The sequence below is a fragment of the Triturus cristatus genome, chromosome 6 (assembly GCF_964204655.1).
Source record: "Triturus cristatus chromosome 6, aTriCri1.1, whole genome shotgun sequence".
NCBI classification, from domain to species: Eukaryota; Metazoa; Chordata; class Amphibia; order Caudata; family Salamandridae; genus Triturus; species Triturus cristatus.
In genome coordinates this window covers 1,248,902,014-1,248,917,708 of record NC_140589.1, presented here as the reverse complement: position 1 = coordinate 1,248,917,708, position 15,695 = coordinate 1,248,902,014, and the positions used below count along the sequence as shown (strand labels likewise).

General features: G+C 51.1%; 1 protein-coding gene across 2 annotated transcripts in view; it reads left to right on the top strand.

The window, feature by feature from the left end:
- Positions 1-15,695, top strand: part of NPHP1 (nephrocystin 1) — a 708,547-nt gene that overhangs the window by 99,653 nt on the left and 593,199 nt on the right. The window lies entirely within an intron of this gene.

Genomic DNA, 15,695 nt, shown 5'->3' with positions numbered 1-15,695 from the left:
ATCTGCTCCCCCCACACTTTTCTCTTTCCCTTCTGTTTATATCTCTCTGCCCTAATGACTCTCCCTATTATTTATCGCTCCTATTATTGTTTCCGTCTCTTTCCTCACCCAGTTCTCGGACTGTTTTTGTCTTCAATTACCTGTTGTTGTTTCTCATCCCCCTCCTTAGTTTCTCTTTTTCATGCTGCTGTTATGTTCGCCGGGATGCCCTTTATCTTTTTTTCGTCATTCCTCCTTATACCCTGCAGTTATCTCACCCTCTACCGCTTATTTGTCTCTTCAACAGTATTTTCTGTCCTTGCGTGCTGCTCACAATCCACAATTTCACCAGAGCTACAGTTATCTGCCTTTCTTCTACGTTTATTGGGGACCGGGGTTGTGGGGAGGAGAGGGTAGGGGGTTTGTTCTTAACCCCTCCTTTCAGTGACCTTCCTCACTCCTCTTTGCATACTAATTGCTGCTGTCTCTTGCCCCTAGCCTGCCTCTGGCCCACTCTCTTTGCTTATCTCCCCATGGTCCCGGATGTCATTCCCTCGATCCATGACTAGTGGTTTATCTCACCTTTAATCTCGAAAGCCACATCAACTCTACCCCCCTCACCCCCAACCCCCTCTACTGTTCACCTACCTGCACTGTCAACCCATCACACTCTATGTTTCCCCTCCTCTGCTCGGCATATCCACCTCTCTATTCCTATTTTCGACCTGTCCCCCTGTACAGCTAGCCCACCCATTGCTAAAGTCCATCTACCTCTCCCTACTTTCCACACATCCCTCTTTGCTTTGCCCAGATTTCACTTCCATCTACCCATCTCTCTATGCTGTCCACCTACTCTTCTCTGTTGTCCACCTACCCCCGTACAGTCAGCTCATCCTTTCCTACTGTCCACCTATCCTACCCTGTAGTCCATTCATCTCTCTACTGTCCATCCTTTTCTCTCTGCTGTCTTCAAACCTCTCTACTTTCCACCCATATCTTTAAAACATCCACCAATTCCTCTCTGGCATCCACCCATTCCACTCTACTGCTCTAAACCTCTCTTCAAGTCTACCCATCTCTCTATGCTGTCCACCTATTCCTCTCTGGCGGCCACCCATACCATTTTGCTGCCCCAAACCTCTCTTCTGTTTGGAGGTTGAACTAGGGCACAGAGGGACAGACTTCAAATAATAGTTTATGGAGAGATATAAAAGCATGCAGACGAAAACGTCGAATGCAAATAACAATAACTTGAAAACGCACTGTGCTGACCGTTTGGTTAGCTTGTGGGTACTTCATTTGTTTTCTTTTATTGCTGGTGGATATAGACCTTCTCGGCACCATAATGTATTCGATCATCGTGATACTAAAAAAATAATAAAGTGCCATATTTTGCCTTGGAAAATAGTTCAGTTTCCCAGTACTTGCAGTGTAACAAACTTCAGAGAATGAGGAGTGCTCAGCCGACAGTACAGTAATGGGTGATTTAGCAGATGGCTTTAGTATGTAGGGGAAAAAACAGATGTCTTTATGGCAAAGTAGAGCAATCTACAAGAATGCATCTCCAACTTTCTTTAACTGGAGGATGAATGGGGGAGCTGTGTGGTGTTAGGCTATTGCAGAGTTTGAACACACACCATAGACTTATTTGTGAATGTTTATCGTGCATAACTTCTGTTAATGTCTATTAATACTGTCCACTGCCCAGCACTGAAAGAGGCTAGAAATACATATCTGCTTCCTTTAATATAAATATTTACGTTTGACTCTCCTCAGGATTTGATGGACTTGCTGCAAAACCCACCAAATAAATTTGTGTGTTTTGTAGTGTGCATATTTAAAAAAATGTTTTTCACCTGTTTATTGAATGGATGTAATAATATTTGGACTTATGAATGATGAGAAACATTTTATGTATTTTGATTACCAATCTTTTTAATATGCTGATTGTAGACCGCGGGGTATGTCAAAATCAATTAACAAATAAACTTGAAACTTCATTGTGACAAGCATAGGAAACCTGAGATTGATTAGTGTGAGTGGAGGACCTCTGCTAGTTGAAAGTTTCCTTATGTGAAAAGAAAGGGCACTACAGGGACAGGGATGCTGGCCTTCGGTGAGCTTGAGGAACAAGAAGAGAGCAGCAAGTGGGAACTTGTGGGTCCTCCTAAGTGTGCCATTTGATTGGTAGGAAAAGGCTTGAGGGACTTATCAGGTGGCGTATTATGTTTTCTTTACGTTGGTGTAGGCGTTTAGTTGAGGAGGAGTGGCAAGGGAAGTGCTACTGGCTGTGTGTGTACTTGGGCTAGTAGTTGGGCTACTGTGATGCTTGTTTGTGTGATGCTCTGTGTAAGGCTCAACCGAGTCCGTGTACGAGCAGGTGGTGGAGAAAGATTTGGAACTCCATGCAAATCACGCAGTTTGGTGCTTATTTTCCCTCCATGTTAAAGAACAGTAGACGTTTCAGCACACAGGCTAATGTGCTGCATAGCTAAATGCATATAAGGTCCCAAAGGCGAGACTGATTGCATTGCAAATGCGTGTTAATGTTTCAACTACTTACCAGTAATTTGATTTTAATTATCTTTCTATTCCTTGTGTCCTGATGTGCGTCCACACTCTGGAGACAACCATTCTGCTGCCCACTTAAAAGAAAAAAGTTTAAACTTCTACGCACCCCACCCCCTCCTCCCCCGTCGTGCCTAAAAAGGATCACCTTAACTGAGAATCCTTCTGAGTCAACTTTCAAAGCAGCCCCATTGACCAATAGCAAAGATTGAAATCTGGTAAAGAGGGTCCCTGTGTTGTGAGGTCTTTAACGAGTATTACTAGTCAGGGTAATGACATTAGTGGTAAGTAACCAAAGCATTATCTCCTTATCACTTTTTTTTTGCAGCCCTTACATCATTTGGATCTACCTAAGCAGATATGACCAGCATCAACTGCCCACAATGGTATCTAACTATAAAGGTTAAAGTTCGGACACCAAGAAGGATACACATAACCAAGAAAGCAAGCCCTGCCCCAGGTGCCAACACAAGATTGGGTCAACAAGCAACAAAAAACAATAGGTAGCAGTACAATAATGCACCCAGAGAAGCAGGCCACTGCTCCTGAAGGTGCTGTTTTGTACTGCTACCTGCCTTGTCTGCAAGAAACAACCACCATAAGGCACCCGGGGACACAAGGAAACTAAATGCTCTCTACAGAGGAGAAGCACATCCTGCAACACCCTTGATGCATGTAAAATATACCAGAAAGCAGTATAAGGAAGACTAGGAACCGAAGCTACCAGTGGCCCCTTCCTCCCTTGCAGAGCAGTCACCCCAAGGCCTAAGCAAAAAAAGTACGCAGGTGAGACACTAACACAAGAAGGTCAGGAACAGAAACCCCAGATGGGAAACCCAAGAGCAGCTCGAACATGAGAGCAAGACCCCAAAAGAAACTAAAATCCAAGCACCCTGGAGGATGCAGAAAGAGTGCCAAAGAAAGCTTCACCACCAGACCCAAAACAGAGTAACAAAAGCACATTACCCCAACCTAGGTACCAACGGTAAACCAAAAAGGAAAACACTGTAAGCAGGGATCACACTTACCCCTCAAGGCAGCAGAATGGTGCCAAGACCACTTGTAGAGAAGTCCTGGCTCAGGTTGTCAGGCATTTCAGGGGGGAAAAAACCCAAGAAGGTTCAATTGGAAAGTACCATGAAGTAGCTACTGAAGCGAGCATAAACGAGGGCAGGCAGCTGGGGCAGCAGAGTAGGAAGGCCAGGACTGCCACAGAAGGCACTAACACCACAACTCATCACACTGCAGGAGCAATCAGGGCTCGAAAAATCATTAAAAATGCACTAGACCTGCAGGTCTAGTAACCTACAAAATCTCCTCGACCCAACTGAAATGCACTTGACCTCTAATCTGAAAGCTGAGCAAATGTGACATGTTAACAAGATTTAAAAGCATTTTTATTGCTCATTTACTTTGTGAGCAATAAATATGCCTTTAAATCTTGCTATCTTGTCACATTTCCCGTTTTTTCAGAGGCAGAGGTCAAGTGTCAGTTTGTATTCCTACTCGCCAGCAAGGGCGATTAGGACCTAAAAATAGCTCGTCCTGATTCAATTTAACTCGCAAATTCGAGCGGTCGAGTGAATTTGTCGAGCCCTGGCAATGGAAGACCCATATAGGTCATTATGCCGGAGTCAATGAGCCCAAACACACCAAATGTCTGAGGAGGCTGGAGGGGCATGAAGAAAGTCATCCAGGCCAACCCACAGCATGACCAAACACCCAGAGGCAAACAGTAATCAAAGAAGTAGAGGGCAGAGTTAGGGGGAGAAGCAAAAAGGGCTACCAAGCACAAAGCACACAGCACAGTCCCAGATAGTTCCCAGCAAGCGATATTAGGCCACACAAAAAGACCTCAAAACCCTCTATAGGACCAGTTGCTGGAAACATCATAGAGCAAAAAGCAACTAAGGGGTACACAGAGCCAGCATGTTCACTAGGGTTGCAGAGACACTCACAAAAAAGTGCTAACACCTCCAAAGAAGTCCCATTAGCAATTTGTATGCAGCACATGGGCAGCCCACTATAGGCCATCAGGCTTAAACAAATAAGATGGTTAGGAAGAACCATTTAAACACCTGCTACCTTACCAAAAGAGCAAAATGACAAACTCGGAAAATACCTGTTAGACCTGCCAGCCCTTTGGCTGTCCCCTCCTCCTTTTTCTTCCTTTACCCTCTAATTTTTCTGTCCACTAGTTTTTTTTTGGTGTTGACTTAGAGGCTCTGGGTGCCCCATTATCACTAATTGATGGTGTGGCGCAAGGTGCTTCCCTAAAATGGAGGGAGAGTGAGAGCTCCTCTACAAAATGGTGGCCTAAACTATCACCTCAGAGACTGGGCCATAGGCTGACATGAGGAGTTCCAGAACCTTCTGGGCCACTCTGGACAGTCAGGGCCCAGGCTATATATAGAGCTGAGGTGCGTCGGCCATTTTGTGTGAAGTGAGGTAGTCAGGAGTAAGGCACCTGAGTGGGGAGGTAGGTGCGCTGGAGGGGAAACTGCCGTCAGCCTCTGACCCTGGGATCACGTTAACCTTTCTGTGCTCCCCGCCTAGCCAGGACCCCTGAAGAGAACCGGGGAAAGGAGTTAACACCTACGACCTTATCTTCTACTTCCCTGACTGGGCCTGGGCCCCCCCTATCTTGATCTGCCTCTGGCGTGTGGACTGCCACCTCCCAACCCACCTGCCCTGAGCCACGGCATCGCTGTGAGGAAGAAGGGAGCACTAGGCGCTGAGAACATCGCCACCCCTTAATTTGTTTGAGGAAGAAGGGAGCGCTAGGCGCTGAGAACATCGCCACTCCTTATTTTGTGTGAGGAACAAGGGAGCGCTAGGCGCTGAGAACATCGCCACCCCTTAATTTGTGCCACCCCCGTCGGGGCTGCCCCAGAGGGTAACTTACCGCCGTGGCCCTGGGCTGTGTCGCCCGTTCCTGCCACACTTGGGCCCGCGGGGAGGTCCGGGGCCCCGCCGCTGCCGTCGCAGCCTCATCGACGCGGCTCTCTGTGAGGAGAGGGCCGCCGGAGTTCAAAGAAGGCCGCGTAGGCCTGAAGCCGTGATCCACCATCACGTGACGCGGGCGGACTGCGCGACGCCGCCCCCGCCGCTGCAGGATTCAATCTGTGAGCCGCGCCCCCGCAGGCCGCACTGCCATTGGCGGCTGCAGGCGCACCTCTGCCGGATCCCTCCCCGATGCGGAGCTGACGGGGAGATCTGCCGGAGTCCCCGCAACGCGGGACTCCCAGCCGACATCTGTGGGCCCGGGCCTGAAGCCTCAGAGACCGGCGCAAGGGCCTGAAAAAGGCCGAAGACACAGGTAATCTCCGGGGAGGAGGGTGGGAGGCCCACAAGGCCCGGAGCACGCCCCTCCCCCGGGGAGATCCAACGTGAGGCCCCCTTTTGACTCCAGAGCGTGACTGAACTGGACCACGGTCCCCCTTCACGAGGTGCCCCACGGGGAGAAGGGTCCAGCAGGTGCCTCAAAGACTTGCCATGTGTTAAAGCGCTATTGATTTCTGGATCACTACGTTATGCTGGAGGGCCACAGCTGACGTGTTATTGATTCCATAATTGAAGTGCGAATGTTCTGCCAGATGCAGCGCTATGTGCGGCACTAAGTTTAATAACTCTATTTGAGGTGCTATGAAATCGCTATGTGCAGCACTAAGTCTAATAACTCTATTTAAGGTGCTATGAAATCGCTATGTGCAGCGCTAAGTCTAATAACTCTATTTAAGGTGCTATGAAATCACTATGTGCAGCGCTATGTTTAATAACTCTATTTAAAGCGCTATGAAATTTGCTGTGCTGTGTTTGACCACCAGATGGTGCGCTTGATTTCATACCAGGTCTAAGATATTTATGCAGTGCCAATCTAGTCACAATGAAATGTTTTGACCCTAACGTGATGTAGATAAAAACTGATTGGTTTCATTTGAAGGAAAAGAAAAACATGATAGAAGGAGAGATAAAGCTCTTCTAATTTTTCTAAATTCTCTGGTGTAGTGTCGTTTTTAGTGGTGGTACGCTGGAGTGCTGAGGTGAGTGGGATGCAAGCACGACATGTTACTCTGGAATGAGGCCTTTCCACTTGAGCCAAGCTACCCTAGGACTTTAGGTCCAACAAGTTGGTGTTCAGCGGTGGGATTCTGAGCTTGTGCTTGCGTCTACTCATCAGCAATTCAGTGTGCGCCACGCACCCTACACCTGATTTTTGTTTTTATTGGAGTTTTCTCCAGGTTGTCTCCCTGATTGGATTCTTTTGGATTTTCCGAAATTATCCCTGTCCTGTGGTGTGGCTTTCTTTTGAGAGAAGGTTCCTCTTACCTTGAGAGTTCTTTTCCGCATTGTTAGGGCCCCACCTGGCAGGATGGAGTTTGAGCTGGGTAGTCTAGAAGAGTACACTATAACTCAGCTAAAGGAATTCTGCCTGGACAGGGGGGTATTTTTCAAGCGGGGAGCAAAAAGAGAGGAGCTCCAGACTAGCTTGAGAGCCTGGGTGATGGCCCACCCTAACGGGGAACGGGAGGAGGAGGGTCCGGGACTGGACACCACGGAAGGGGCAGAGTCACTTCTTCCCACTGAGAGCAGCTATAGGGTTGCAGGACCCAGGGCGCCTTCAAGCGCCAGTAGTAGCGCTTCAGGGAGAAGCCTTTCTTCGGCTGACTTAGCTGACAGGAGGGAGGAGAGGCAGTTCAGGATGGAATTAGCCCGTTTGGAGAAGGAGAGGGAAGAGCGGAGGTTCCTTCATGAGCTCCATTTAAAAGAATTGGATCTCAAGGCCCTTCAGTTAGGGACCCCCAGTAGTCCTGTTGGTGGCAGCGTACAGAAAGAAGTTCCCAGGGAGCCTAGACCCCACTTACCAAAGGACGTAGTTGCCAGCTATGGTGTTGAGGACGACATCGCCAAGTGGTTGGCTGCCTATGAGGTCTCCTTACGAGCCCATGGGATCCCGGAAGCTCAGTGGGGGGTGGTCTGTACAGGTACATGCCTCCGGTGGGGAGGGATGCCCTTTTAGCCCTAGAACAACGGGAGTAGACCAATTACCCCATCATGAGGGTCGCCTTGATTAGGAAATTTGGGCTGACCCCTGAGAAGTACAGGCAGAGATTCCGGGGTAGCCAAAAGCTGGCCGCCCAGAATTGGGTGGACTTCCTGGACTACGCCAAAAAGGCTTTGGAGGGCTGGGTGCAGGGCAGTGAGGTGAAAGACTACGAGGGGTTGTATAACCTGTTTTTGAGGGAGCACCTCCTCGAGAAAAGTTTTCCGGAGCTGCGTTAACACCTGGTGGACAGCAAGCTGACTAATCCTAGGAAGCTTGCAGAGGAGGCGGACATCTGGGCTAGTACCCGGGTGTCTTCAAAAGGAACAGGGGGGGATTCCCAAAGGACCGGACAAGGCGCTCCCCAGAAGAAAGAGGGGGGAGACAAAAAGAAGGAGTTCCCTAAAGGCCCCCAAAAGAGTTCGCAGGGAAAGGGATCAGGTTTCCCTCCTAAGGTTGGCCCCCACAAACCCCCTTATCCTGACCATGGGCAGCAGCCTAGGGATGTCCGTTGCTATGAGTGTGGCGAGATTGGGCACTACAAGGGGGATGCCAAGTGTCCCAAGAGACCACACCCTCCCACTGGAGGAAAGACCCCATGGGTGGCGAGTGTAGTGCTCGGGGAGGAGTTGCCCCTAGATAAGGGAGGTGAGTGGGCAGGGCTAACATTAGTGTCCCTGGTAGACTGCGAGATGGTTCCTAAGACCCATGTGCCCTCGAATAGTAGCAAGTACAGGCAATGGGTCACCATCAATGCCCAGAGGGTGGAGGCTCTGAGGGACACAGGAGCCAGCATGACTATGGTAAGGAGTCAGCTGGTGTCCCCAGAGCAGGTGGTTCCCAACGTAGTCCACCCGGTTGTGATGGCTGACAACCGAGAGGGTCACTATCCAGTGGCCCAGATTCCCTTTGAGTGGGGAGGGGTTGCGGGTCCTCTTCGAGTTGGGGTAAGCCCTGCCATGCCGGTCGACTGTCTGTTGGGAAATGACCTTGAACATACGGCCTGGAAGGAGGTCGAGTTCAAGGCTCATATGGAGATGTTGGGGTCGCCTGAGTGGACTTGTGCCAACACGCGGTCCGTGACTGCCCGGAGGGGGAGTTCACAGAGGTTGGAGCCTGGGACAAAGGCCCAACCAGCTGCCAAAAAGGGTAGACGGGGACGGGGACAGGGGAAGCCTGCCCCGGCATCTGCACCTCGTAAGATGGATGGGGCAACTGAGGTGGTCCCGGAGTCCACAGAGGGGGATGTGACTTCCCTGGAGGGCTTACCTACCCCTGCAGAATGGCAGGTGGAGGGAGGACCTACCAGGGAGGAGTTTTGTCGGGTCCAGAAGGAGTGCACCACCCTTGAGGGCTTACGGCGACAGGCCGAAGCCCAGGCAGCGGGTAACGATCCGGGGAACTTCCACATATATTGGGAAGATGGTCTCCTCTATAGCGAACCCAAGGCTCCGGTGCATGGATCATCCCAGGCCTTGGTGGTTCCCCAGCGTTACCGAGCCTTCCTTTTGGAATTGGCTCACGAGATACCCTTGGCAGGACACTTGGGACAGGACAAGACCTTTGCTCAGCTTGTCCTTCACTTCTACTGGCCTCAGATGAGGATTACGTCCAACACTTTTTGTAGGACATGTGTCACCTGCCAAGCTAGTGGGAAAACAGGGATGAAGCTGAAAGCTCCCCTGGAACCACTGCCTGTCGTTGGCACCCCCTTTGAGAGGGTGGGCATCGACATTGTTGGGCCATTGGATCCACCAGCGTCTGCCGGTCACAGGTTTATCCTGGTTCTGGTGGATCATGCCACCCGGTACCCAGAGGCTATTCCTCTGAGGACCATTACCGCACCTGCGGTGGCACGGGCCCTGATGGGGATTTTCACCCGGATGGGCTTCCCCAAGGAAGTTGTGTCTGACAGAAGTACCAACTTCTTGTCAGCATACATACGGGCTATGTGGAAGGAGTGTGGAGTTACCTACCGGTTCTCCACCCCTTATCACCCTCAGACCAATGGTCTGGTGGAGAGGTTTAATAAAACCTTGAAGGGCATGATCAGGAGTCTGCCCGAGAGCCTGAGGAGAAAATGGGACGTCCTCCTGCCTTGTTTACTGTTCTCCTACAGGGAGGTACCGCAGAAGGGAGTGGGCTTCAGCCCCTTCGAGCTGTTGTACGGGCACCCTGTACGAGGACCCCTCAGCCTGGTGAAGGATGGATGGGAGAAGACTCCCAGAAGACTCCCAGAAAACTTCCCCCGGATGTGGTGAGCTACATGCTGGCCTTTCGTAGCCAAATGGCTAGGTTGTGGAAGCAAGCTTCCGAAAACCTAGAAGCCAGCCAGACGGTCATGAAGGAGTGGTATGACCAAAATGCTTACCCGGTGAAGCTGGAGCCTGGCCAGAAGGTGTGGGTCATGGAGCCTGGAAAGCTTAGCTCCCTCCAGGATCGCTGGTTAGGCCCCTTTGAGGTGATTGAGAAGAAGGGCAAGGTCTTAAGACCCCCAGGCAGCCCCATCGGGTGCTTCATGTCAACCGCCTCAAGCCCCACCAAGAGAGATCAGAGGTCATTTTGATGATGGTGACTGATGGGTCAGAGGAAGAGGAAAGTGAACCTCTCCCTGATCTTTTCGCGTCCCAAGAGAAGTATGGGTCGGTAGAGGGAGTGATCCTCTCACCATCTCTAACTCCTGAACAGCGGAGAGACTGCCGCCAGGTTCTGGAGCAGTACGCTTCACTGTTCTCACTTATCCCGGGAAGGACTCATCTGTGTACCCATGATGTGGACACAGGGGACAGCCCACTTGTGAAGTCCAAGTCCTACCACTTGTCGGATAAGGTGAAGGCTAGCATCCATGGTGAAGTCACTAAGATGCTGGAGCTGGGAGTAATTGAACCTTCAAGCAGTCCCTGGTCCAGTCCGGTGGTACTGGTACCCAAAGCTGCCCCGCCGGGCACTACCCCAGAACTCAGGTTCTGTGTGGATTACAGGGGACTGAACTCTGTGACAAAGACCGATGCTCATCCTATCCCGAGGGCGGATGAGCTCATTGACCGGTTGGGAGCTGCCCAATATCTTTGACCTTACATCCGGGTACTGGCAGATCTCCCTGACAGATGGAGCAAAGGAAAGGTCAGCCTTCTCCACACCTGAGGGTCACTACCAGTTCTGCGTGATGCCCTTTGGGCTCAAGAACGCCCCCGCCACTTTTCAGCGGCTGGTGAACCAGGTCCTCTCCGGGATGGAGGCTTTCTCGGTTGCTTACCTGGATGACATCGCCGTCTTCAGCAGCAGCTGGGAGGACCATTTGGGTCACCTTCAGGCTGTCCTTCAGGCCCTGCAGCAGGCAGGCCTGACGATCAAGGCCAGCAAGTGCCAGATCGGGCAGGGGTCGGTAGTGTACCTCGGTCACTTGGTGGGTCGGGGCAGGGTGCAACCCCTCCAGGCCAAGATTGAAACCATCATGGCCTGGGAACCCCCCAAGACTCAGACGGAGGTCCGAGCCTTTCTGGGCCTCACCGGTTACTACCGACGCTTCGTCAAGGGGTATGGTACTATCGTGGCTCCCTTGACTGAGCTTACATCAAAGAAGCACCCTCGACGGGTAATCTGGACCGAGGTGTGTCAACGAGCCTTTGACACCTTGAAACAAGCAATGTGTGCGGCGCCTGTCCACAGGGCCCCTGACTTCTCCCAAGTAGTTCATCGTCCAAACGGATGCGTCGGAGCATGGCATCGGGGCATTGCTGTCGCAGCTCAAGGAAGAGGTCTGGACCAACCTGTGGTTTTCCTATCCAGGAGACCACTCCCCCGGGAACAGAGGTGGAGTGCGATCGAACGGGAGGGTTTTGCGGTGGTGTGGGCTCTGAAGGAGTTGCGGCCATACCTGTTTGGCTTGCACTTCTTGGTTGAGACCGACAACAGGCCCCTCAGGTGGCTGATGCAAATGAGGGGCGAGAATCCTAAGTTGTTGAGGTGGTCCATCTCCCTACAGGGAATGGACTTTAGGGTGGAACATCGCCCAGGAGTGGACCACGCCAATGCTGACGGTCTCTCCAGGTATTTACGCCTTAGTGATGAGAACTCCCAAGGGATTGGGTAGCTCTCCCCACTTTCAGCTGGGGGGACGTGTGTTAGACCTGCCAGCCTTTTGACTGTCCCCTCCTCATTTTTCTTCCTTTACCCTCTAATCTTTCTGTCCACTAGTTTTTTTTGGTGTTGACTTAGAGGCTCTGGGTGCCCCATTATCACTAATTGATGGTGTGGCGCAAGGTGCTTCCCTAAAATGGAGGGAGAGTGAGAGCTCCTCTGCAAAATGGTGGCCTAAACTATCACCTCAGAGACTGGGCCATAGGCTGACATGAGGAGTTCCAGAACCTTCTGGGCCACTCTGGACAGTCAGGGCCCAGGCTATATATAGAGGTGAGGTGCGTTGGCCATTTTGTGTGAAGTGAGGTAGTCAGGAGTAAGGCACCTGAGTGGGGAGGTAGGTGCGCTGGAGGGGGAAACTGACTGTTCTTAGGGCCTGCTTTCTTCCCCCCTCGGTTTACACTGCCCCCTACCTCGTGACCTAGCCCTGCCGTCAGCCTCTGACCCTGGGATCACGTTAACCTGTGCTCCCCGCCTAGCCAGGACCCCTGAAGAGAACCGGGGAAAGGAGTTAACACCTACGACCTTTTCTTCTACTTCCCTGACTGGGCCTGGGCCCCCCCTATCTTGATCTGCCTCTGGCGTGTGGACTGCCACCTCCCAACCCACCTGCCCTGAGCCAGGGCATCGCTGTGAGGAAGAAGGGAGCGCTAGGAGCTGAGAACATCGCCACCCCTTAATTTGTGTGAGGAAGAAGGGAGCGCTAGGCGCTGAGAACATCGCCACCCCTTAATTTGTTCCACCCCCGTTGGGGCTGCCCCAGAGGGTAACTTACCGCCATGGCCCTGGGCTGTGTCGCCTGTTCCTTGGGCCCGCGGGGAGGTCCGGGGCCCCGCCGCTGCCGTCGCAGCCTCATCGGCGCGGCTCTCTGTGAGGAGAGGGCCGCCGGAGTTCAAAGAAGGCCGCGTAGGCCTGAAGCCGTGATCCACCGTCACGTGACGGGGGCGGACTGCGCGACGCCGCCCCCGCCGCTGCAGGATTCAATCTGTGAGCCGCGCCCCCGCAGGCCGCACTGCCATTGGCGGCTGTGGGCGCGCCTCTGCCGGATCCCTCCCCGATGCGGAGCTGACGGGGAGATCTGCCGGAGTCCCCGCAACGCGGGACTCCCAGCCGACATCTGTGGGCCCGGGCCCGAAGCCTCAGAGACCGGCGCAAGGGCCTGAAAAAGGCAGAAGACACAGGTAATCTCCGGGGAGGAGGGCGGGAGGCCCACAAGGCCCGGAGCACGCCCCTCCCCCGGGGAGATCCAACGTGAGGCCCCCTTCGACCCCAGAGCGTGACTGAACTGGACCACGGTCCCCCTTCACGAGGTGCCCCACAGGGAGAAGGGTCCAGCACTTGCCATGTGTTAAAGCGCTATTGATTCCACATCTGATGTGTTATTGATTCCATAATTGAAGTGCGAATGTTCTGCCATATGCAGCGCTATGTGCGGCACTAAGTCTAATAACTCTATTTGAGGTGCTATGAAATCGCTATGTGCAGCACTAAGTCTAATAACTCTATTTAAGGTGCTATGAAATCGCTATGTGCAGCGCTAAGTCTAATAACTCTATTTAAGGTGCTATGAAATCGCTATGTGCAGCGCTAAGTTTAATAACTCTATTTAATGTGCTATGAAATCGCTATGTGCAGCGCTATGTTTAATAACTCTATTTAAGGTGCTATGAAATCGCTCTGTGCAGCGCTAAGTTTAATAACTTTATTTAAGATGCTATGAAATCGCTATGAGTAGCGCTATGTTTAATAACTCTATTTAAAGCGCTATGGAATTTGCTGTGCTTTGTTTGACCACCAGATGGTGCGCTTGATTTCATACCAGGTCTAAGATATTTATGCAATGCCAATCTAGTCACGATGAAATGTTTTGACCCTAACGTGATATAGATAAAAACTGATTGGTTTCATTTGAAGGAAAAGAAAAACATGATAGAAGGAAAGATAAAGCTCTTCTAATTTTTCTAAATTCTCTGGTGTAGTGTCGTTTTTAGTGGTGGTACGCTGGAGTGCTGAGGTGAGTGTGATACAAGCATGGCATGTTACTCTGGAATGAGGCCTTTCCACTTGAGCCAAGCTACCCTAGGACTTTAGGTCCAACAATACCACAACCCCTAACTCCAGGGGACTCAGGAAAGTACACAAAATACAGGAGAAGCTTGAAGAGGCACCTATTAACATAGGGTACCAATCTCAAGCCCAGAGTCCCAGAGGGAGGAAAGCACACACAAAGGATGTCGACGAGTCCTGATAAAATACAGACAAAAAAGGCCAGATTTGTCCTCCAAGAAACAAATTTGCAGGAGCAAGAAGGAAATACCTAAACGTCCACAAAAGGGAAGATGGAATTACTACGAAAGACAAGAAGCACTTGCCAATTTTCTCCCAAATGAGTCTGACAAAACCAGAGGATTATGGGTAGAGGTGGTCCTTTAAAGATACACCAGTTGGGGGGATGGTAAACATTTGTGTATTTCGATGGCAACGGCATACCTGTCTCCAAGGTGTGGACACACTCATGATGAAAGGACTGGCACAAAGAAGACCTGAGGAGATAAATTCACCGCAAGAAGGTTGCTTCAAACACTCACTCTAGGCCTGGGGTAATAGTCAATCGCTGTTGAGCATGTGAGCAATGAACCATGTAGTGTACGGATACACGAAGAGGGGGGGTGCTACGGGCTAAATGTTAAAGGTTAAATGTTTACACTGTGCACTCTTCCTTTTTATTTCTTTTACCCCTTTTCCTTTTCGCATGCAAAGTTCCTAGTTTCTATCGTTAACAATCAATCTGTTACTGGCACTCATTTGCAGCTGAGCACCAGTGCTTCTACTGGTTTCATGGGACAGTACCTGCACGTATGTGCGGCAACGGACATTCGCAAACATTTGTGCCCTAGAAGGCACCCAATACGTGGACAATGATGTGATCATACTGCCTTCCTTTTCTCCTTCTTTTCGGGTTTCTCACCCCTCACCGGTCTCCTAGCACGGGCTGCAAATACATCTGTCAATCACATGACTGACCGCTTCGTGCATAACTCTGAATGTGAGCTGTAACAATGCAATACAATACCACTGTGCCCTGCATGTTGACTGTGGTGCCCAGCACGGCTCGCTATTTCGTATGATCTAAGATCTAAGTTGTACCAATGTCAAAATTCAATAACAGATTTGCCCAAAAAAAAAAAAGAAGGTTGCTTCAAAATCAATTCAGTCGATAAATAAATACCGAATCAGATTTACAACACACACCTCCTAAAATGAATGTCACTGAGTGGAAAATACATACGGACCCAGGGTCAGATCAAAAACATTTGTAACTGTGCTATTTCATGTCCAGGTGATAGGTAAATCACATTTTACACTATGGGCCCGATTACGTTGGAAGTGAGACCGCCACTGACAGCCCGTCGGTGGTGGTCCCACTGCCATCAGTGACTGAATCACTGCCTGCCACATTATGATGTAGGGCGGTGTGTAGGTGGTTGGAATGACCGACCACCACGCATCTGCCGGGCACCTTGAGCCCGCCGGTGCGGGGTAGGGGCTCGTAGTCCCTGCAATGGTGGCAGAGCCTACCAGGCACTGCTGTAGGGATTCCGATGTCCCTTTCCACCCGCCTGTTCATGACGGTTAACCCGCCATGAACAGGCAGGTGGAAAGGGGCTTTGCGGACCCGTAGCCGGCTCCCCTCCCCCTGTCCCTAAGCTGTGGCCACCGCATGGTGCCTGCCATGTAGTGCAGGTATATGAAAAGTGTCACGTTTTTGCATTGCGGCGGGTGCTGTAGCCAGCAGCACCTGCCGCAATGCAAAAAATAGGCATTGTGAACGCCGTGGTGGTGGTGGCATCGTTATTGCCTAGTGCGGGACTGCCGACAGCCTGTCGGGCGGTCCGTCTACGATAAGGTAGCGGGCGGACGGAAGTCTACATGCCATCCTTATTGGGCCCTAAATTATGATATT